Source organism: Passer domesticus, chromosome 7 (genome assembly GCF_036417665.1).
Source record: "Passer domesticus isolate bPasDom1 chromosome 7, bPasDom1.hap1, whole genome shotgun sequence".
Taxonomy (NCBI): domain Eukaryota; kingdom Metazoa; phylum Chordata; class Aves; order Passeriformes; family Passeridae; genus Passer; species Passer domesticus.
The window spans coordinates 56241124-56263457 of record NC_087480.1 but is presented as its reverse complement, the minus strand read 5'-3'; the positions used below and the strand labels follow the sequence as shown (position 1 = coordinate 56263457).

Genomic DNA, 22334 nt, shown 5'->3' with positions numbered 1-22334 from the left:
TGGCTTTGGAGCTGCCTGGGAGAGGTTCGTATACAGAAGCCTCTAGCAGAACATAAAATATTCAGGTCCCTTTTAGAGTAAAATAAAATGCTGTCACTTGAATAAAAATCGGCGGAACGGGGTATAAATTATTTGTGAAGCAGAGAGGCTGCGGGCGAGCGCTCGCAAACTTCCCTGTTAATTAAATCTTAATCCACGGGTCGCAGGAAGCGGCGGAGCTGCAGCAGCGGCTGCTGTACATACAGCGGGACACGTTCCAGAGTTATATTAACTGCACTCGTGTTTAATATGAATCAGTCCTAATCCACAGCATAATAAAGATCAAATTAGACTAACCATTTAGTAGCGAAATGACATTCCTTCACCTAAAATGAACCTCCCCGCGCCGTGCTCGCTGCGCGGCAGCCTCGGCAGCGCGGCCGCCTTTTCCAGGCCCCTTTTCCAGGCCGGCCCGCTTGGTTTCCAGCCCGAGGGGGGAACCCCCGCTACCCTCCCACGCTTCCCAGAGCCGCCTCTTCCCCATCCCTCCGCATCCCCGGCCGGCTGCCGAGGCTCGGAGCGGGCTGGTGTCGCCGGCCCGGAGTGTCCCCTGCCCGCTGCTGGGAGCACCCACGGCAGGGAAGGGCGGTGGTCCTGCTTCCAGGCAGTGCCCTGGGCGGCCAGGGCCGGGTTGTTTTACGGAGACCGAGTCCCGAGTGCCGCTCCTCTTTCCCGCGGCCACGGGAGCGCTGCGGCCGCGCTGTCCCGGGACTCGGAAACCGCCCCGCATCCCGGCACTGCCCGGAGAGGAGGCACGGGATGGGATGGGATGGGATGGGATGGGATGGGATGGCCTTTTGTGCCGGCGCTGAGCCAGCACAGCTGCCGCCGGCGGCACCGACTGCGGGAAGGCGGCTGTGGCCGTGCCAGCCCTCGCCCCGCTCCCGGCCATCCCTCCGCGCTCCCCCGGGACACCGGGAACCCCGCGGCTCCCGGGCTGATCTCAGCGCAGCGCCGGTGCCAGGCACACGAACTTCCCACGTCCCACCTCTGCCTCTTCTCACGGCGCGGGCATCCCCCCCGTGTTGTCATAACATCCCCATGGCAACTGCGGCAATTACTCCTGTGCCAGAGCCACAATGGGAAAGTATTTAATATATTTAAATGTGATTAAGCAGGTGGAAGAAACGAGGAGGAGCAGCTCCGTAGGAAGAGCGGGCGGAGGCTTCCAGGGAGCCCCCGGGGCTGGGGCTCTCCCAGGGCAGCAGCGGCACGTCTGGAACTCTGGGGAAGCGAGCGAGGGACGCGGAGTTACACCGGGAGAGGAACGGAGCGTTTCACCCTTTTCTGCCGCCCTTAGCACCAATTGAGGCACGTGAAAATCCATTCCGATTTCCATCTCTCGGAATTTCGACAGAAATACTAACACACCGTCGCAAAATAATATTTTCCCCCTGTTACTGTTCCTTTCCAGTTTCCCCTTTATTTTTCTCTCCTTTTTTATTCGGAAGAAAAACCAAAAAAAGGCCCACAAAGCCGCTGTTAGCTGTAAGTTCAGGGAATAAAACGCACGGGGAAAAAACTCCTGAAACTGCACAAAGCTGGTTTGTATCCCACCTCCAAAACGAGCTTACTGGGGAAAAAAGAACACCTCAAAAGAAATTAAAAAAAAATTAATTTAGACACACACTTTAACCTGAAAATGATGCCTTTCCAGCCACTACCCCTCATTTCTATGTAATTAGGGAGTCTAGTAAGGAGCGGAAGATGCTGCTGAGGCAGGGAGCCGCTGCTGGGGCGATGGATGATGTCCATCCAGCGAGAGCTGCTGCTCCTTTCCCCGGGAGCGGCCGGGGCTCGCCGGGAGCCGGGGAATCCACCTTGGCCTTGAATTCACTGTGAAATTGTGCGGCCGGCTGTGGGTTCGGTGGGAATTACTCAGGGAAGGAGGGTGCGGTGCTGGTGCGGGGGAGGTGCTGCTAATGCGAGGGACCTGCCCCGGGGCAGGAAGAGGTTAAAGGGAGCTGCCCACCCTGGCTAACAGCGAGGAGAGCTGAAATAGATGGAGAAGCTATACCGACAAGAAATTCTGGAGCTGGAAAATGCCTAAAGGTAAAAGAAAGGTGGAGAGGAGGGAAGGGGTGAATTTCAGAAGAGAAGAACAGCACAAGGGACTGGTGGGGGTCTTAGCTAATGAGCTAATGGAGAACTGGGATGCAGTATTAAGAGCTGTGGAAATATTTAGGACTCACTCAAATAAGATCTTGGTGTCTGTGTTACAAGACTAAGATGAAATTGTGTCACTTGCTGTGCATTATCTAATATAATAACATGTATAATATCTATATAAATGTGCCTTTCCTTTAAGGCTTGATTATTCTCTGGGTAAGGTAGTCCTGTATGGTGGGACTTACATTTTCAAGGAGAAGATAGGAAGTCCCTAATTTCAGGTTAGTGCTCCCAGGGGTCAGGAGGCTCCTTTACAGGAACACCCAGGCCAAGGCTGAGCAAGGGGCTGCTGGTGTAGGACAGAGCTGGGTGCTCCCACAGCAACTCACTGATTGCCCATGTGGGAGCAAGGACATGGAGAGGGATGGAAATGCTGAAGGACCAGGCTATTACTGATAGCTTCAACTGCAACTGGCTGTTTGGTAAATATTTCTAACCATAATAAAGTCTGGTTTGAGGCCTGTTCAATCCAAAAGCTGGCATAAGCACGTGTTCCTCTTCACTCCAGGTATGAATTTGGCAGAAGTGGACAAGGGCATGATGAGACACGTGCCTGGAGGATGATTCTCTTTGGAATGCTGTTTTTTGCAGTCTGGGATTTACCTGTATGTGGGAGCTAGAGTCTTATCTTAGGCTTTATCTTAAATCCTTGCAAACTCTAAACTACAGGGGGAGAAGCATTGCTTCCTGAATGCCCTGTTTTGATGGCCTAGAATAGCAAAATCTTGTCATATACTGGTTTGTGGATTAATCTTCTATAAGAGATGGTGCTATGTGGTTCCTGACTTCACACAGAAGCTCTGTAATGCAGATCTGTGAGGGGTAAGGGCAGATCCTCTGGCATGCTGACAATGTGAGTATTTTTGCAGCTAGTATGACAGTATTTTTTTTCTATTTTGTATTCCCTCCTTTCCTGTTTTTTATCTTATTAATGTGCTGTTAAGTTTATAAAAGTTATGCTAATATTGTTTCTAAAAACTTATTTTTTTCCTCTCAATACATGAATAGATAAAAATTAAGTGGATAAAACCACAGATAAATTTCAGAAAAAAGATATAGAAATCCCTTGAAAGAAGGTCACCCAAAGTCTAATTACCCATCAGTAGTTACAGATCTGCCCTAGAGATCCTCAGAAAGTATTTGCCCATTTAACTGGGAACATATAGTATATGGGTAGGATCTGTGCAAATTTTAGTAGGTTTGTGACAGCAGGGCAGGCTCCTGGGGGGAAGAGGGAAGTGGAAAGGAAACCAGAAACAGAGTGGATCTTTTCCTGTGGTCTGACAGGCAGATGGAAAGCATGAATTACAAAGGCTTTTAAAAAGATCTGCTTGTGGTTTATGTTTACAGAGAGATTTAACAAGACTGCCTGGCCTTGAGATGCTGAGGTTGTTGCTAAAATCAGATGTTTGGAAGTGAAATGGGGTACTAGCCCTGGACCAGAATATAGGAGAGGCTCACAGAAATTCAACGAGACAGAGGCAGGGCCAGCAAGGCAGGGCCCCTATAAACCATTCAGCAGACCCTGGAAGGGGCTTAAAGGTCAGCAGGACCTGGAGCCAGGGGAAGGAGGGGAGCAGGACCCCTGATAAGGGGAGCTGGGTGCAGACAGAGACCACGAGCCTCTGAGCAGGAGGAGCAGGAGCAGCAGGAGGAGACAGCGAGAACGAGCCGGGATTTGCGTGGGAGGGACTCGGTGGTGAAACAGCTTTACAGGGAACAAAGGTAGCAAAACACTGCCTAGCTTCCTTGTAAGTGGGATATGGGGTATTGATTTCCTCTCATGGCTTGGGGAAGCCCGTGGTTTACCTTGGGTAGGACCTATGGATTTCCTGAGTTTTCTAAATCTCCTGCTTGCAAGGTTAGCCATAGATATTTGCAGCTAAATGAATGGGGCAAGTAGTGGAGATTATAACTTTGGAGAGCCTTTGCTTTGTAAGGGGAGAGTCAGATATCTTATTCTGGCAGGAGAATCTAATTAAGGGCCTGTTCAATAGGAGTAAATGTCAAATGATCAGGCACACAGGACTAAAATTGCAATGCTCTGTCCAGTGTGCTAGAATGTGTGCTACGAGATGCCTGGCTTTTTTTCCTGCTTAGAGGGATGAATTGTGTTTGATTTCTCTAATAACTCTTTTTATCAACATTATTGAAGCTTTACTTTGACACAGAGAAAGTAATCTTGATGCAGTGGGGCCAAGAGTAGGGAAATTGCTCCAGTAGATTTGTCAAGGAACACATGACTCCAGCCTCTCACCAAAATCTCTACCCTTCTCCACGAGATCCTTTCATGTGCACCAGAAGGGATCAGAAAGGGGTTCTCAGGGCCTCTTTTCCACAATGATTATATTATAATGTTCTTTCTGTTTAATGGGTGAAAAGGGTATCAAAACACCAATTGAATTTCTGTTTTCAGATCCATGGGAAATATCTGGGAACCTAAGAATTGGTAGTAGCATAAAACATAAGAATTGGATTTGGGGAAACTTAGCCCATCATGTGGTTCACAAACATAATCTGTGCCCCAAAGCACACCAGATGAACGAGTTAACCCAGCTCTAATTTACTGGGAGTGTAACCATTTCAAAATGCTCAGGATGTACCTCACACTCACACCAGGCTCCTGGAGAAGCTGGCACTGTCCTGTGTGTCACCATTACTGAGGAACTTCCTGAGGGTTACATGGAAAGGTCTCTGGATTCTGATGCCAGGCTGAAATGCCAACTTGCCCTGTGCACATCTCGCTTTGGCTTCCCAATCTCCCTCCTGGGAGAGGGCTCAGCCAGTTTCCAGTACCTTGGTCACTGAAAGAAGAACTTGTGTTGTCTTGGCAAGCAAGGACATGGATATCTTGGATCTGGAAAGGGCTGCAAACCTGTGTGAGATGAGGATACCAGTCTGCTTGACTGGAAGGTTTGCTGCTAACCAGAACCAGGGACTCTGAGCCCTTGAGAAGGAAATGGCTCTGCTAAGCTGGAAGTCTGTGGTGATGGAGGTGATAAGTGATGGGTGTGCTCCTAAAAACAGGGCCAAAAGTGGAGCTAAAGCTGTTCAGGGAGCCTCACAGACTTTTTATTTTACTCCTCATCACTGAAATGTCTAAAGAAAGTTAGTCCTGATAAGATGGGCTGAACTGAACAACAGCAAATGATGTTCTGTAAACTGTGAAAAGCTAAGATTGACCTGGTGAAGTCACTGTAAAATGTCTGGTTTTCCTGGAAGCCTCAGCAGGGTAGATTCTGCATCTGAGGGACGTTGATGATATTGGGCAGAGGCACTCTCATTAAGAAATTGCCTGCTGGAACTCCCTCCAGCCATCTGGCATCCAAAATGCAACAGCAAAAGGGATCATGTTGGTGATTTTCAGTAAATGTTTTGCACACAGCCATCTTTGTTGACTGTCTCTATTGTTTTGCAGATGTTAATGGTATCGTGAATCTTTTTTTTTTCAGCCTTAATTGAAAGACATGCTCCCCCAGTTCAAGGGTTAACTTAGTTATAACAGAAAGGAAATTGGTATGAAATTTTTATCCTCACAAACTTCTTTGGGCAGATCCTCAGATCATATGTTAATGTTAATTTTGAAATATTTGAAAATAGTTGAAATATTTGAAAACTTTTGACTCAAGCTTCTGTCATGTCTTCATTATTTTTCTTTTTAAATTCTCATACAAATGACTACTTCTACAGTTTTGGTGTCTGAGCTCTGAGCATTGCTCATCAGTTTTGGAAAAACAAGTTGTAGCTGATTTTCTTAAAGGTTTTGAAGGCTTTATTAGCAACAATAACCATGAAAATGTTGCTGTATATCACTCTGGTTGGTGCTATCTGGGTTTTATTTTGCCACTTATGTCAATGAACAGAGAGTCTCCTTTCCTCTCAGTTTAGTTTGAGGTGTGGGTGAGGTTCTTAGGTGTTACACTCAGGTTCTGGACTCACTTGGGCAGAAGTTTTTGTTTCTTGATAGTCCCAAGCAGAGAATATTGTTTGAAAGCAGGATGCACACAACCAAAGTGAAATTTTTATCCTAAAGGACTTCTTTGGGCAGACCCTCAGATCATATGTTAAATTTGAAATATCGAATATTGAAATATCCTGAGGTAACAGAATGCTGCTGGTGCTCAGTGGGTGTGAGCTCCAGGTCAGCTCTGAGATTAATCTGAAATGAGATGATTTTGAAGCAGGTAGAACTGATGCTTCAGCTGGGTGTGCCACACTGAAAGTCAAGCATAATAACTTCTTATCTCCAGTCTTTTGAAAGGTACAATTATCCTTTATCTTTGCAGGTTGGTTTGTTTAACTTTCACTGGATTATTCTCATGGAATAAGAATGAGATATTGCTATTTCAGAGCACCACTGGCACCTTGCAAATGAAGGAAGCTGTAAGGTTTTGCAGTGGAAACTGCACATGGGTCTCTGAAGATTTGGTTTGTGTACTAAATTCTGCTGCTGATTTACCAACACTGTGTGACCTTGAGCTACACAAAACAATTTATTATTTTTTAAAAAAGTGACTATTAATATTGACAGTCTCCAGTTTCAGCATGAGACACTTGAGACTTGAATTGCAGACTTTTGTACTACTTGAGTATTTATTTTTAATAAGGGTCCTAATTAAGTGTGCAATCTCTGTAGCAGGAAAGCTCTCCTGGACTCTGTCTTCATTCATTAAAATGTGTCAAATTCCTCAGAGTTTAGAGCAGAGCTCTAACAATGGCAAAAGAGACCCTGTGTCCTGAATGCATGTGCCAAAGAAGATGTTTGTTAATAAGTATTTGTGCAGTGATAAAGCACAGCAAACAAGGGGTTACACATTTCCTCACTTTCTGCTTCCCGAGCAGAGCCCCTGACTTCACTCAGGAAGCTGCACTGTTGTGAGACATGGAAAAGTAAAATACCCTCTGCTTTATAATAAGTCATTTCAGCTCTGTCTAATTAACACTTCTTAGTGTTAATTGTAACCCCCTGTTCTGTGTTTTTCAGGGATGATATTTCCCAAGCAGTGCTGATGAAATGTCAGGCAGAGGTAGTAATTTTGTTTTCCTTGCTATTCTAACATTGTGCCATAGATATAGTTATATACAGAGATACATGCCAATCAACCAACAGAGCAAACAAGATGAAGAAGTAAAAATCTTCTCCTTGGAGAATTTCTTAGACAGACAATGAATTATGAGCTCTTCTCTGCCTAGACAACTTGCAGTGAGAACAGCTATTCCTACTGGCATTCCTTGCTGTGATTAAAAAAAAATAAATTAGATGACTTGTTTTATTAAATCAATAGACTTAACAGGATGGAGAGGTGGAGTGCAAAAATACAAAATATTTTTTAATATAATCTGCAGAATCCTGTAGGCTTCTAACACTAATGCTACTGAAATACCATTGGCCAGTATTTGCAGAACAGGATTTAATGAACAATAAAGACATTCATGTTGCTGGAAAGGGGAAAATCCTGTTGACATTCTAGCAAACCCATCCACCTTGGCTTTGCAGCCTGGAGGAAATGAGAGAGTGGTGTAAGAAAGAGGAAACATGAAAGTCACTGTTAAAACATCACCCTGGTGCTGACAGCACTGAAAGATCTTGCAAAAGACATGAAATGGAGCAATGATATGGGACTGCTGTATGTCACTGGTGTTTTAGTTGGATTTTTCCTTTGCAATGCCACTCAAAAATTGAAGGTGGAGTTTGGTCTGTGACAAGACAATGTGGAGCAATTGTGGTCTCATCCAAACAATCCTGTGTCTGATGGCAGCCGGGAAAGTGTCTGTGATGGCTCCACATTTTATGAGCAGGCAAAACTGAGAGAGAAATCTGGCTGAAGATAAAGCCAAACCAACCAACCCCTCATGATGAAACATGGAAAAGCAAAAAGGCCAGTATGTGAGTGCCAGCTGTAGAGCTGAAAATACAATTTCCAATAACTTCTGTCATATCCTGTACGATTAATTTAATAAGCATTTAACTTTTTTTTTTTTAATTGGGAACAGTAATGTTTTTCAAACATTACACATTTCTCCATGCCATCCATGTAACACTTGACCTTGCAAAACCCTTGACGGCCCAGTTGAAATGCGGGAAGTGCTTTGGCAAGTTACTTTTAGGAAACCACTGATGTTTGGACCCTTGTGCCTATCCTGTAGGGGCTTATGCTATATTTCTAAACACTGGGGAGGAGGAAGGCTGAAATTCTTTCCCTGGATTGATTGTGTTTGATATAACTAAGCAAAAAATTTCAAAACCACCTGTCTATATTGAGATGTAATGAATTGGTGGTATAGTAGAGATTACTTTAAAGGATGGCAAAACCCCCCCACTTTTTGACTTTGACTAAGCCACATGGCAGCTGTTTAATCATTTCAGGCTTTTGCTTTATGTCTAAAGACATTAACTATTGACCAAATAGTCCATTCACAGATCTGCGTATGAAGTGGTGGCTGAGTTCACTGACACAAACATGTCAGTGTATGAGCATCTATCTATCTATCTATCTATCTATCTATCTATCTATCTATCTATCTATCTATCTAATCTCCTATCCTTGTGAATTCATTTACCATTTGTAGTTTCTTTACCAATTAAATTTTCCAACCCAGCAGTTCCCTCTGCATCGTGTCACTCATGCTGACTATGTGCTGATTTAAGGTTGAGGATAATTTAGCAGGGCTGCTGATTATGGCAAACTTATTCTCAGGAGATCAATGAGAAATGGGTGTTTTGTGGTGAAGTTTGTTTTGTGGAGATTAGAAAGATAATGGTACAGATGCAGATTAGAATGGGACATTAAACCCAAAACCATTGTGTGTGTGAGCTCTGTGAAATCCACACTGCAAAGATAAGATGGGAAATCAGGGAGTAGAACATGTGGCTCTGGGTCTGAAATCTACTTTTAATCTTGAAATACCTGAGCTAGACCTGACTTTGAGAACCCCTGTGTTATTTCATGCACATTAATGCTCTCAGTGACTTTCATACTGACGTGTTTCCCATACTTAAAAATTTTGCAGTCTATGCAATAAAAACTTTTTTTCCCCCCTGTGTGCCTTGGACAGCTCCAAGAATTAACTAAATATTCAGTAATAATGAGTTACAGCTCCTTTTGTTTCATGTTGGTGTTGAAAAGCAGGTGAGCATCAGTATAGTAGAGATGCTGCTTGAACATGGAAAGGTTACAGTAATTTCAGCACAGTAGAATTGCTGGTCAAGCATAAAGTAATTATAATTAAGATAAATATAGCTGAGAAAAAAGGTGTGGAGTCTTTTATTTTCATTTAATGATCTTTCCTGGGAATCTCATGTTTTACTGACCTGGATGAAGACCTGAAAACCATACAGCAAAAGTCACTATTCTCAATTTCCTTCCATCCTCCATCCAGCTCTTTCTTAGGACCAAGCAGGTTTACACAAGTGTAAGCTATGAATTCCTTATCTTTCTAGAAATTCACCCCAGCTTACAAGGACTTGCAAAAAAAATATGCATGTTGAATTTTATCTTATTATCTGCAACTCTGTCAACATGAGAGCTGACTTATTTAGGAGGGAAGCATTCCTCACTGAGGAAAAGCAATAGTTTTGACAGATCATATAATACAAGTGTCAGGGTTTTCTGCAGTAACATGAAAGAGTCATGTGGTCATGAATAGTATAAAATTAAGGTACTGGGCATATCTGGTCCCTATAATTTGTGTATTCTGTGTTAAGTAGAAGATGTCACCTTGGATCTTTTTTCCTCCATCTTTCCCTTATACTTTTATTGTTTAGAAGTATTTTAAAAAAATTTGCATATTTCTCCCTTTATGAAAGAATCACAAAATCAGAAAACTGCATCCTCAGAAAAGATTTTAAAAAGAAGGCCAAAATAAAAAAAAATCCTTGAATCAGAATGGTTTGAGTTGGAAGGGACCTTTAAAAGTTGTCTACTCCAACCCTCTCCTTACAAAAAACAGAAACATTTTCAATTAGATCAGATTGCTCTACATCCATGTAGATGGGCATCTACAACCTCTTTGGGCAACCTGTTTTGGTGTTTCATCAGCCTCATAGTAAAAAAAAAAAAAAAAAAATTCCCTATATCCAGTCTGAATCTACCTTCTTTCAGTTTAAAACTGCTGCAATAGGTCCTATTAAGAAGCCTGTCCCCATCTTTCTTATAAGCAACCTTTAAAATTTCTTTATATAGATAAAAAGATAAAATATTATATTTTAATAGAATATTATAGTTGTATCCAGTGTTTAGTATTTTATTTAAATATCATTGTCATGAGAATGTTCTAGCCAGAAACTGTATGTCATGTTCTGGGCAGAAGACTTTTAATGAATATCTCACAATCTCACAAAAAAATGATTTATTTTTTGTCCTTCTACAGCAATACTATTTTCTCCTCCACCTATTTTGTACTTTAATTGTCACATCCATCTTAAACAGAATCTCTTCATCAGCTCTGTCCCTTGCTCTGGCTGCTAAACCTGCAGCCCTTCTCTCTAAGGCAGGTAGCAGATTCCTGTGGCTGCACATGAGACACTTTTCAACGTGGTTTCTACCTCGTTGCCATAAAAATCCCTTTGGCAGAAGTCCTGCCAGGCACTGTTTCTTCAGCCTGTTGTTCCTGAGGTCCAGGTACCAGGCAGGGTTGCAGGGTGCTTGAAAGGGCTCAGGAAGCAGCTCCTCTCCCGAGAGGGACGGGAAGAGGTGATCAGGAGAATTCTGGGGTTGTGACAGTAGTGGTGTCCCCTAATTCTCTTTGTTCTAACAATCATGTCTCAGACTTTAAAGGTGCCTGCTGAGCTCTTGTTCCAGTGTCAGCAGTGGAAGTGCAGAGGTTGAGGGGTGTCCCCTTTGCAAGGAAATGCAGAAGGAAACGTGGTTTGGGCACCTCGTTGTGACTGAGGCAGGCTGGGGTAAATGTCCTGTGCTGCAGGGAGCTCCCGTGGGCTCAGGGGGAGTCACCTGGGCACAGGTGTACTGGGTCCTTCTCAGCCCAAACTTCCCTCCTGTGGAAGGGAACTCCCAGCGGGAGTTTGAGAGAGAGAAAGGAGAACAATTACTGCACCCAGCAAACCTGAGCTGTGAGTGCTGGCTGAAGTTGGTGACTTACTGAATATCTTTAGTACTGAAAGGATCTTTGTCATCTGAATCCCAGAGTCCTGGAATTCCTCAAGAACCTTAAAAACAAACTTTTAGCCACTTAGCTGAGGAATAAAAAAGTCATCAATCTAAAGGTTTGATGAAATGAAGGGAATGACACGGCTATTAAAATATTATGTTTGAAGCAGTCCAAGACCAGCTCTGACTTGTTTTTCAGGAGTCCAGGCTGGCAGTACCAGAAGACAGGTTCTTGCCAACTATCAGAAACTGGAGGCAGCCAGTGTCTCTCAATGACTTCCAGGTTCCAAAGTCTTAAATTTAAATAATTCATGTGGTTAATGAATAATAAATTTAATAGTAATGATTAAGGCAGATGACTCTCTGTTCAGTTAAATGGTCACAGCCAACTGAAAAATGTGTGTGGTGCATAGCTGCTGCTCTCCTCCCCTAAGTTTGCAGCATTCAGCCCCTGACAAGTTTGTTTAATGCTGTGGATGGTTCACTTTGCCCTCAGACAGTGCTTCACCCTTTCCCACCCCACACCTGCTGCAGCAGTGCACCTGCTGGACAGTTTGTTAATTTATGGTGCTCTGTGCCCTTGTGCAGAGAAGCTCCAGAACCACAATTTTCCTTCCAGCTGCCGGGGGTGTGACGTACTGCTCCCTGCTGCTCCTGCAGTTGTTGCCTGCTCTGTGGCAGTGTCCAAGGCCAGGCTCCTGCTGGCCCCAGAGTCCATCCCAGTGGGAGTTAGAGCAGCCCAGCAGGGGTGTGCAGAGAGGGCAGGCAGGCTTTGGAGCGGGGTCCCTGCAGGGCTCTGGAACAAGAGGGAAAATTCCCCATCTCTTATCTTGCTCCTCCCTCCCACCCCCACCCTTCAGCCCCTTTCCTCAGAGAGGATTTGTGCAGTCTGCAGACCACAGAGCTTTTTTCTTCCTCCTCACCCTGCTCCTCCATTCCATGTAGTGTTTGTTTTCCTGTGCTGCCTCCTGTTTGCTCCATTTGAACACTGTGAGTCTGGCACTGGGTGTTTTGACCAGTGGATGTTGTGGGGGCAGCCTGGGGAGGAGCTCCATCAGCTTTTGCTCTCCTGCCCTGGCTCAGGTGTCTCAGGCTGAGATGTATGCACAGAGGGACCCCCACTCCCATGGGATGTCACCCCATGGTGGGGGACTGGCTGTCTGATGGCAGGAAGGAGGACCTGGGCTTGCTTTCTTCTGCTGACAGCCAGGAATGAGATGGGGTTGATTTTGCTCCTTTGCCATTCCAAGCTGGTTTGTTCATCCCAAACCAGAGATGATGGGGATGATGTTCATCCCAAACCAGTTGTTTGAGAGTGGCATAAATAAAAATATTCAGACACTGAGACTGTTGTTTTGGAATTACTCATGGCAGTGGGAAGCAGCTCAAACCCTCTTTTCATGCCTGTTGTTATTTTTTATTAATTAATAATTTTACTTCTGTTGACTGAGCAAAACTCCCATTAAATTGCCTTTTGCAATTAATGGGTTGGAACCATTTGTTCCAGAATGTTGCTTGGAGGTTCCAGCACAATGCTGACAGGATTTGCTGCCTGCTGCATTTAACCTCAGTTTCTTCTCCCTTTCCATGGAGCTCTCAGAGCTCAGTCAGTGGCAGGGCCTGAGCTTGGCTGCACCTTTCATTCAGGCTCAAAACACACAGTGGCTCTTTCCAGCAAAATGAGAAGATGGAACGGGCAAATCGAGTCCTTAAACTCTGTGAAATTCTCTCCAACTTCCATTTATGTATCTCACCTAAAGCACTTTTGCAGGGCTGTTTCCCTGTTTGCTGCTGTGGCAGGCTGGATCCGGGGCTTGCCTGAGCAGTGTCTTGGTTCTGCTGCCACTGTGTGGTCAAAGCTGGGCTGGTGTTTCAGGTGTTTTTGTTTCTCTCCCTGATTTGTGATGCAGAGTTCTGGCAACCCACCCGGGATTCTCCTCCATGCCCCTGTAAACCAGCAGTGACTGAATTTGATGGATTCTTTATTTGTGTTGGGGCAGCAGCCAGGGACACCTGTGGCAATAAAATCTGTTGTGCTGGGGGGGTCTTAGGCTGGGGAAAAAAACCCAACAAACAGCCCCTAAGTCAGCTCTTGATTTGATACTATGCCTGTATGTAACAGGTAAATAAAAGTGGCATGGCAGGGATAAACCTCCAACAGCTCCTGTTGACAGACCTGGTTGAAATGCAAGCAAAAAGGGAAGGTTGTTCAGTGGGATTTCATTAATCTCACTCGTGGCAATTTCCAGAGCTCAGACACGCCCCAAGATGGTGGGGGGTGTGTGAGTTCTGCAAACCTGGGTTTTTCAGGTTAAAGAGTCACAGATCTCTTGCAGTTGTTGAGGTTTCAAGCAAACCACAGAAGCTTTGCTATCCAGCAGTAAAGCACTGCAGCAAGTAATAAAATGCAGGTGTACTTAACAAGAAAAAAAAAGCTTATATTAGGTTTGCTTTTCAGAAAAATCATACAGTAATCGTTTCTGTTTTGCCAGTTTGGTAATATCCAGGAGGTTTCTCAGTCATTAACTCACTTGAGTGAATTAGGAAAGTTTTATTGCAGTAATAAACAGTGATATGTCTCTTCAGGGACTTTCAAAGCAAGTGAAATAGAAAACATAATTTACTCTGTGGTTTGCTTCTGCATTCCTTGCACATTCAGGATTTTCACTGGCTTTGAGGAATGCAGGAGCAAACCCCAAATATTTGTAAAGAAATCAGGGTGAAAAAAATTTGCCTTGAGCCCAAAGATTAGAAAAAAGTAAAATGTCAGCACCAGAAATTCACAGAGGGAGGAAATTCTTGCTACTAAGGGAACAGCAGCTGAGAATGTCATGCAATACTTTTATTAACACAGTATGAAAGGCAATTTAAATAACTAAAAAGGCCTATTTCTGCAGTTTTCCAAAGCCCTTATTTAATTTAGGTAAAAACAAATATGGCACAAATGTTAAACCCATTTGCAATCATCTGATGACCTCAGATGCAGTCTCAGCTTTATCCTCAACAGTGAGTGAGTCTCTCCTGTCTCCCCCTTTCTGTGCTGCTCCAAGCCCAGCGCCCTGGGAAGGGATCCTCCCTGTGGGTCTGTGCCATGTGCAGGCTGGGACTCCTGAGCACACCCAGCCCCTTCCCAGCCCCTTCTTCTTGTCACATCTTGCCCCTTGCTGACCCCTTCACAAACTGGTACATTTGATTCTTGATTTTTTTATTTTTACAAATATTTTTATTTATTTATTTTGCACTGATCTGGCTTGTGGAGTGAAGCATGCAGTGGACTGCAGATCCCTGCTGGAAACTCGACTGCACTTGGTTACTCTGACACAGACAAAAGGAGGGGTCAGCAGTAAATCCTGCAGCCTTCTGTGCAGGTCTTAAAGTTGGTTAGAAGCTTTGTAGTCAGAGCACTTCCAGGGAATTTTTCTGCTATTGGACTTGCTAAATGAACCAAGTTCCAACGCATTTCCATAATTTATGAGACTTAGGCTACAGGTGGCAGTTTAGGCAGAGTAGTGGTAGTAGGATTGTGATGCAGATGACTGACACACAACATTTGCATGTACTACGATTGCAGAAACCTCATTTCCTTTGGAAGCTGGGCTAAAAATAGAAACCCTTTCCAGTGCCAAACTTTTCTGTCACAACTAGTAGAGGCTTTTTGCCCATTCATGAGTGTGCTGAGCTGTCATGCTGCCTCTGTGCCAATATGTTTACTTAGCACTCTGGTTATCCTTTCACTGAATTGTGTGAAATGCTTTCAATTTATTGTGGCTATGAGGAATACAGGGAATAGAAGAGTGAGTTTACCATGTGGATCACTTTAGCTTGGGTGGTTTTGGTTGTGGTGATTTTGGTTTTTGTCCTGAAGAAAGCTTTGGTCACGTCCTGTGTAATATTTTCCATTTTGCGGTAATTTAGTGTAAGGAATAAAACATTGTCACCTAGTGGAGGTGACACAGGCTTAAAGCACAGCATGATCAAGGTGGGTCTGTGTGTGCAGGCTCAAAATAAATGGTGGTCACCTCGCACAAGTTTCTTCATGGAATCTCTCTGCCTTTCCCCCTTGTTTGATCCTAATCCAGGAATGCAGGCCCAAGGGTGCAGAAGAACGAACCTGTCCTGTGGGGCTTTGTAAAGCACCCTGCAGGTCTGAATTCTGCTGCTGTGACTGCGGGTGGATTTAGGGTTTGCTTTAGGGTGAGACAGAGGGGTGTGACACTGGCATCCCGCGGGGCTGTGCGCACGAGGGTTCATTTAAACCAACAAAAATGTCATTCACGCCTTTCCCAGGGCGATGTTTAGGGGATGTTTAGGGATTTCCCAAAGGAGGCTGAGACAGCCCTGGAGCCGCGCTCGGCCACGGGAGGGCGGCAGAGACTGCGGAGCGGCGGCCGGGCTGGGCCGGGGCAGCGGGGACCCCTGGGCTGTGCCTTTGGGGTCACGGCTGTCCCTGGGCTGTGCCTTTGGGGTCACGGCTGTCCCTTTGGGGTCACTGCTGTCCCCCGGCTGTCCCCTTTGGGGTCACTGCTGTCCCCGTTTGGGGTCACTGCTGTCCTTTTGGGGTCACTGCTGTACCCCGGCTGTCCCCGTTTGGGGTCACTCCTGTCCCCGTTTGGGGTCACTGCTGGCCCCAGGCTGTCCCCGTTTGGGGTCACTGCTGTCCCTGGGTTGTCCCTTTGGGGGTCACTGCTGTCCATTTCAGGGTCACTGCTGTCCATTTCAGGGTCACTGCTGTCCCCCGGGCTGTCCCCTTGGGGAGTCACTCCTGTCCCAGGGCTGTCCCCCTTTTGGGGTCACTCCTGTCCCCCTTTTGGGGTCACTCCTGTCCCCTTTGGGGTCACTGCTGACCCCGGGCTGTCCCCTTTCAGGGTCACTCCTGTCCCTTTTCAGGGTCACTCCTGTCCCCCTTTGGGGCCACTGCTGTCCCCCGGGCTGTCCCACTGGGGCCGCACCCATTCCCCTGGGCTTCTAGCCTTTGTGGTTGAGAACCCAAACCCAATTCCTGAAATGTGGCCCTTTATTAGAAGTGATTTTTGATTTTTTCCCCTCCTGTGGTGGTGGCCAGCCCATCCCTGCAGTGAGTCTGTAATGGTGCCCCAAGGATTTGTGTCCTCTCTGCTGGCTCCGTGCAAAGAGCAGAGTGGAAGAACTGGAAAGGAGCAAATCTGTCTGCACCTGTAAAAGGCTGTCACTGTGATTGCAGTGGCTGCCAGTGGCACCAAGCACTAAACAAGAGGCAGCAGGTAGATGAACCAGGCAGGTGATGGGAAACCATCCCATGTCTGGCATGGTGCGGGCACTGAAGGAGAAGATGGAGTTAATTTCTGACCCCAGTCTGGCAGAGGTCACTTTGCAAGCAGCAAAATCTTCTATCCTATTCCTCGGTGTGTGAAAGAAGGAGGAGAAAAGCACTGGCAGATTATGGCTTGTGTGGAGGAACTGGATACAGCTGAAGTAAGTTTGGTGGAGCAAGAAAGACTATAGTGGGTGGATTGATCAAAGTTTGGAAAGTATTTAAGATAAGTAGTAGTGTGGCAATGCAGAAGTTCTGAAGGTTTTTGGGTAACAAATCATGGTGATTATTCCCATTGCTGTAGCCTCAGCCCTGTACCCAGCATTATCAAAGCACATTTTACACAGAAGATGAATCACAGACAATATAATCTGCTAAAGGTGGCGCAGCCACAGTATTGTGTTCATACTCTGAGGATTAGTTTGTAACTTCCCTTGGTTCAGTGGGAGCAGGTGTCCAGGGGTTTCTGAAAATCTCTCTGAGTCTTTGCACTTTTACCACCTTAAAACCTCAAAAACCTGCCCCCTAGTATCTTATAACTTGAGATATTTATATTTCAGTTTTGGAGAGAACTAGCTCTGAATTCTGCAGAAGGGAAGAGTGGCAGCATTATTATCAGTGGCATTTATTCTCTCTGAGAAGCTTCAGATTACATTATTTAATATCTGTTTTATCTGTGTTTCAGAACTGATTTTGGTGTTACAACAAAGGCAGACTTGTCTTATGAGAATCAAAATTATACTTAATTGGATTCTGCTTTGGGAGTTTCTGTCAATCACAGAGCTGCGTGAATTGGAAAAGACACACGACTGCAACAATGATGAACTTCTCCAGAGTCGCTCTGAGTGCTGGGGATCACACTTCATAAAGAGATGTAGTATCTTCAGAATAATTGTATTGTTCTAAAGGGTATCTTCTGAATACCAAAAATAACTTAATTTTCTTTGAGGGCACACATGAGGAGGAGACATTCTTAGACTGAAGGTTGTGAATATTTCTGTATTAGACTTCTCCACCTGAAGCAGCCTTGACTGCCTTCCTCCATGTGTAATTCCTGAGAAAAACATAAACAAATTGAGAATTCCCTGTCCAGAAAACAGCCTGCCTTTGATGCCAACCTGCATATCTGTGCATCATCTAGAGGAGGCAGGTGGTAAATTAGCAGCAGGTACAGACTGCTAATGAGTGAATGTTTGTTGTTCTGGAATATTTGAGCTACTTATTTTAAGTACATACCCATGCTTATGTAGCCACGTAAAGGAAGCCAGATCCATTTTGCTATTATATTCCTGGTTTATCTTTCTGAGTTGAAGTTTAATCTTCCTTTATTCCTGGCTCTTACAACTGGGCAACAGAAAATACAGAAATACAGACTACTTCTACTTCAGAATATGAGCCTTTAAAAGAGCTTTGAGTACTTCAACATATATATATATGTATATATATAATTTATCTTAAGGTTTGTAACTTACTAATTTAACTTTCTGAAGTATTGGAGGATTACATTTAAAGAACAGGGTTAGTTCAAAATTCACTGCACTAGAGATCTCTAACCTTGAAGGGCAGACAATAAGGTTTTTTTGCACCCCTGTAGACTGTTAGCCAAAGTTAATATTCCCTTTGCTTTTATCTCTAAATTGCATCAACTGTCTCCAATGACATTTAACTTACATATGTGAAGGGTTTGGCATTTTTAGATTGTCAGGGTGTTATTGGATGAAAAAGCTGATTTTGTCACGGGACATCTGTTTTATTGTTAATTAGATGAAATAGGAAAGACATCAGAAGAGTACACACAGAAACTATTTCATAGTTCCTGTTTAAAGTCTTACTCTGATCCCTTGAAATTAATGATGCTTTACGGATTTTCACATTTTGATGTGAGTTTCATTTAGGAAGTTTTGGGAACAAATGACAGAGAGTTGTTACCCATCTGTGCCTCTGTCTTTACAATTCAATTATGCTCTGCCATTGTACAGTCTCTCCTTTCAGAACTATCACAAGAGAGAAAACAACCAAGGAGTTCATCTATCATTTAAAAAACCCAATCTAACCATAATAACTTGTGTCATCATCACAGCTCATGTTTTGTACTTATCAAAGTAAGAAGTGCCCTATCACAATGAGTTGATCTTTTTGACAGCTGTGAACTTGGTGTTAAGATCCTGTATTCTGATTATTCTGATGATGACCTGGCTTTTCCTTTTTCCCCCATTCTTCTTTTTTTTGCTCAGGTAGACCAGATTTTCTCTGTTTTCAGTCATTCTTAAGGATTTGTTCGGGTGAGAAGCAGGGTATAAAATACACTTCCCAGGAGAGACAGAGAAATTGTAGTTTGTGATAACTGGTGATAATATGTCATATTATTTCAGGATGAAGGCAAATGAGATCTCTCATGGGAATAAGGGAGAATAAGGCATTAAATGCAGTATTCATACTGGTGTAACATTGTAATGGTATGGAAGATCAACATGAGATGAGGGGAGACACCAGATTGACGTGGTTGCATTTTTCTCAGTGTAATGCTTCTGTAACTTGGGGATGGAGAGATTCACAAGAGCAGTGAGGTGTGTGGGGAGCTGTTTCAGTCCTTCCTGTTCCCTTTGCTCTTGAGCCCTTTGCCGGGGGTCCAGCGTGGTCTGGAGAAGAATTTGGTGATGGAGAAGCAAAGGATGCACCCTGGCTTTGGCACAGCCATGCTGAGGAAGCCTTCCAGCTGGAAAAGGGGGAAAAGCTCTTCTGCAGCTCCTGTCTGGAGAAATGTGAGCTAAAGAATACAGAGACTTCAGAGCAACTCATGGCTGCACAGTTGGCATTAGGCTATATCCAGGCTCACTGAGTGCTGGTGGGAGAGGGAGATAAGGATGAAACTGGGAAAGTAGAATTTGGGGATGGGGAATAGCTTTTAAGTCCCTGAAGTGATGTTAGCAGGAAAATGAAGTGACTTCAGATATGCAGTCCTTGGCTGTGTGCAGACAGCTCCTTTCCATCCTTGGAAACAAAGCCCTGATCTCCTGAAGCAGTTTAGAGGGGCCCTTTCCCCCCTGTGCCCAGGGATGTGGATGGTTCTCAGTGGGAGCTGCACATCCTGAGCAGCCCTGTGAGATGAGAGACCCATCCAGTTAGGGCAGGGCTTTGTGATTACTCTGGGGAATGCAAGAGGAATTCTGAAGAGGAATGCTGGAGTTACCTCTCTCCTGGCTTTGATGCTATAGAACCCTTTAATAATGGAGCAAAATCCCTCAGCCCTCCCCAAGACCTTCACAGATGTGGTCAATGTGGTCTTCACTGGCCTTGTGAACATATATAATGGAAATTATATGTGCTCTTTAGAGTGAGGGTCCTGGCCCTCTACTTCACTACAGAGATGGATGTTGTTATCCTATCCCTAGCCCCAAAACATTATTAGTTTTTCTAATACGTAATATCCATTAGCTAAAAATATCCATCCATTATTCTCAATGCTGTACCCCCTTCTTCCCCTACTTTTTGTTGTGGAATTCATGCTAGGGATAAACTTGGCAAAACACTTTCATTAGTGTGACTAAGGGAAGCTTACAACTTGTTTCATTAAAATGGGAGCAAGATTGATACCCTTTATTAGCGAGCTGGAGCAATCCCTGCCTTTCCTTCTCAAATGCTCCATATCTGCTTGGCTCTGGAGTGCACAATCTTGATGAATTGTGAGTTAACTTAATGGAGAAGAAAATGTGTGTAGAGCTGGGTGAGGGCAGAAGGGAAAAATACAGATGAGAATCAATGAAAGAGAGAAGAGACTTGACGGAAAATGAAATGGCACCTTCCCAAAAAAGTTGATGAAGAGAAAATAAACAGGTGGCAAGCAGGCACAGAGAATGGCAAGCAGGCTCAGAGAGGGAATGTAGGAAGGCACACAGCAGTGCTGAGGGGACAGATGGATCACAGGCACAAGGTCAGCTTTTGATTTTTGAAGAATAGAATGTATGGGAATATACAGACCAAGGACATTTGTTCTGGCCCACCTTTGCTTAAATTAAGTAAGAAAAGCTCCAAGTGAAACGATTCTTTCCCTGAAGCATAGGATCTAAACTAAACACTAGAAATTTAACTCTATTAGCAAAATATCTCAGACAATTTTTGAATGATAGCACCTTTTCCTGTGATTCCAGACTCAAAAGCAATAGCTTATGAATGGAAGGATTTTCAGTCTGTGGATTTCTGCTACCTGGGATTTCAGAGCTACATTTTGTTACTCTGCTGACTAAATCAGTGTTATTACTTCTGCCAGGACTGTAGTGACAGTCCAGACTGTCCTGATGGCTTATTAGCTAACCTCTGATTTCACAGTCTGCTGCTGCTAATGTGTCAGCCAGAAGAGACCTGGCCTGGCTTTCAGGGTTAGAAATTACCAGGAGTGGCTGTTGGGGGTGAGAGGGGGAAACACTTCAAATTTGATCTGCCCTCATGAGGAAATCACTGAGAGACAGAGCAAGAGAGCAGGACCTGAAAAACCAACGTGGTTTTGCATGAGAGAGTCAAAGAGCCTTCAGCTCCAGGAGCTCTGTGCTGGGAAAGGCATGCCAGGGCCATCCTGGGAAAGCCCCAAAACTGCTGCTTCTACATCTTTCTGATCTGGAAAACCCATTTGTTTTGGGTTAGATTCAATAAATAAACCTCAATTGCCTATTTAAAAAAAAATATTTAAAGATCAGCACAGTAAACTGAGCACAAGAGCAACACCTACATGACATTCAATACCAGTGTGCCTGTAATGAGCATTAACATCTAATTTTCAGGATGCCTGTAATGTGCATTAACAGCTATTTCCATGTTGCACATGGAAGTTGTGCACCTCAGGGTGATATATAATTTTTTTGTGTAAGGATAAATATTTTTTAAGGAGTTGTGCTGGGACGGATATTGGTGTAAAGCTGTGGCAGATATTGGTGGCAGCTCTGTTCCTGAATCAGGATTTTGAGCGCTCAAGCCCATGACAAGCTCTGTGTTTGCATCCAGTGCTGGCTGGAGTGTCTAACTTATAGAAGATTAGAAGCCATGTAACAGTTTCTTGAGGTCGACTATAACAAATAAATAGTGGCTTATGATGGGTTTTATTTATTTTTCCCTTTTTGAAAAATATTTATTTTACCTTTTTCTGCACTTTTAAGGCATCCTTTATATCTCTCTTGCAGATTTTTTACTCCTCTTTGCAACCCTGGGAACTAGAAATTGCATGTGATGAGATTCCCATGCAAATATTGTGTTTGAGTACCTGGGAATTCGGGAAAATACCAAATATCCCAAAGCCATGATAAAATCAATCAGTACTCAAATCAACTAACAAAAGGTGCAAAATTTTAAAAAAAAAGAGGTGAAAAAGTAAAAAATCCTTCCAGCCTCCCCAAAGCAGCTCAAGTGGGACTAAATCTTTAATGATGGAATCTTAGATAAAAGACTAAAATATTTATATCACCTTTTTAACCTGAATTTTATAGCAATGAAGTTTAACATATATCTTCTATTACCTTTGTCAAGTTTATGACTAGCTCTCATTTATGGATCCCTTAAATATGTATAAGACAGTTTTAGTTATCTTGTTTACATGGGTTTTCTCTTTGGGCATTTGTCTCCATCACTGCATAGCATGTTTATGGTAATTTACTATAATACATGTATATCAGAGGCAGTTTAAATGACACTTAGCCTTGAATATATTTAAGATTTTTTTTCCTTGTAGCCACTAGGAAGTC

The 22334-nt window shown here is 44.0% G+C and overlaps 1 long non-coding RNA gene across 2 annotated transcripts in view; it reads left to right on the top strand.

The window, feature by feature from the left end:
- The first annotated feature begins 2001 nt into the window (after positions 1–2001).
- The window catches only part of LOC135304156 (uncharacterized), a 46696-nt gene continuing 26363 nt past the window's right edge, over positions 2002–22334 (top strand). Inside the window, exons 1-2 of one of the 2 annotated variants that reach the window (XR_010365602.1) lie at positions 2002–2091; positions 17291–17833. This is a non-coding gene — a long non-coding RNA (uncharacterized LOC135304156). Of the gene's footprint in view, positions 2092–17290; positions 17834–22334 lie in introns of those variants that run through there. The other variant, XR_010365603.1, reaches the window with a different exon arrangement.